Here is a 2,086-nt window from a genome sequence, read left to right as displayed (position 1 = left end):
ACCTTGTTTGATTTGTATTCTACTTCCTGATCGAGACACTGAAAACATCACGTGCCTAAAGCCAAAGCTGAAAGTTCCGATTTGTGAACTCTAAACCTCAGATTGCGTCTGCACATTGACGTAACCCTTGTGCTATCTTGGATGACCCCACCCTTACATTGACGTGTTCTCCCTACCATGACAAAGGTGGATAAAGGTGGAAAGATTTCATGTAATCCATGGACACCAGTGAATATCACAAATCATTCAAGAAAAAAGGTTCAGCGGGTCTAGCTGGTCTAGATGACCCAACTCCCAATGTCAAAGTGCCTAGGATAGCACAAGGGTTAACATTGAAACTCAGTGCCTCTGAACTCGTATCACGTCCGGTGTGCAGCATCGGACCGGTTTAGCTCGTGCTGGTTTGCGGCGCCTTCCATCCGTGAGACCAGGGTTCAATTCCGGGCTGCTCCCTATTCCCTTTTCTGCTGCTGTGCCGGTCCCAGCCCTGGTTGGATTGAGAGAGTTGCATCAGGAAGGGCATCCAGCGTAAAACATTGCCATGTTAACCATGCAACTCATCCTCGTGGGAGGGTTGTTATGCTGTGGCAATCTCTGATGGGAGAAAGTGAAAGATTCACAATAATCTTCCTACTGTCAGGTTTGTACCAACAGGTTTACCATGTTTGGTGACATCATGGCAACTAAGTAAAATGAAATATTGAAAAAGGAATAGCATTTATTTTGTTATATCATTTTGCTTCCTCCCACTTCATTACAAGAAACAAATTAAGCTCGACTTTAATTGATAATTATTATATTTAATTGAACTGATGTGACATGTGAGTATGTTCTTGCATTACTGAAAAGAGTCTATTTATGATAAAGAGTAGTTACACTAGCTAGGAAATAGCATAATCTTTCTAACATTTTTGTCATTATTTCTTTATTTTCTAAACAAAGTATTTTATATTTGAAATTGGTTTGATGGACATTGTCTTTTGTAAATTTTAAAATTTTGTAAATTTTAAAATTGTATTATTCTATTGTTTTTCATACTTGAAATAAACAATCAAATTAAATAAACTAAATGATGACAAAATCAATGTAAAAACTGTCCTCAAACCAGCTCTACAACATGAAACAGCCCATTTGTTATTTGTTATTTACGGTCTGTGGTTTTGACATGGAGAATTTGATTAATACTTGATTACTTTGAAGTTTGAATCCTAAAAACAGAAAATTACGATGTGGTTTAAAGATCTTTAAGAGAAGGAATTTGTTTTTCGTGTTCAGTTCATTCTGAAGCTGTCTGACTTTTAACACTACAGACTTTGATTTCGTCAAACATTTCTCGTTCACGTACGTCAATGACTACTGTTCATGGAAGACAACCTGCTGACATTCTTCTGTCAACAACAGCTGAGATGTCCCATCCGCACAATCACCATGCTCTGTGTCTTCAGGCGTGCTCCGGGTTGAAGAAAAACAAGCCGCAGGAGCAGAAATGGACTCATTAGGTACAGTTGACCCAGCTTCCCTCGTGTGATAAAAGAGGCTTGGATGGAAAAGAGCAGAAAAAGGTTGACATTTAGACTTCTGAAGTGAAAATGGAAAGAAGCGGGAGGGAAAAGGTCACATCAAAGCTGACGTCCTTGCCGTTATCCTATCCCTGTTCCTTCATGGTGTCCTTCTCGATCACTAATGCACATGTGTCAGTGTGCAGCAGCTGGAAAAGACGTGACCTGAGGAAATGGAGCAGCGCTGCAGAGAAGATGTGCGGCTTATCAGCTGATCCCAGGGGTTGGACAGTTGGTTAGGTGGAAAAATGGAAAATGCAGCAGAGAGATGCAGAACAAGGTTAAAGGAGGACGTGTGACTGATGCTCCCGGACTGCCCCCCCCCCCCATACCAGCCCGGTTGTTTAACCTCCTCATTACTCTCTGGTCTGTCAGGGCTTATTGCTGCTACGCGTAGAAACAAAGCAAGGGATTCAGGGAACTTGAATTGACGCCAAAGACGCCACTCTTCAGACAGGGTGTGGGCTGTCGTCACGCCGGCTTCCCTTCCTCTGTTCCTCCAGCTCTGACCTCCCACCTGAACGTGG

The sequence above is a fragment of the Oryzias latipes genome, chromosome 22 (genome assembly GCF_002234675.1).
Source record: "Oryzias latipes chromosome 22, ASM223467v1".
Taxonomy (NCBI): domain Eukaryota; kingdom Metazoa; phylum Chordata; class Actinopteri; order Beloniformes; family Adrianichthyidae; genus Oryzias; species Oryzias latipes.
Note: the sequence above shows the minus strand (reverse complement) of the source record.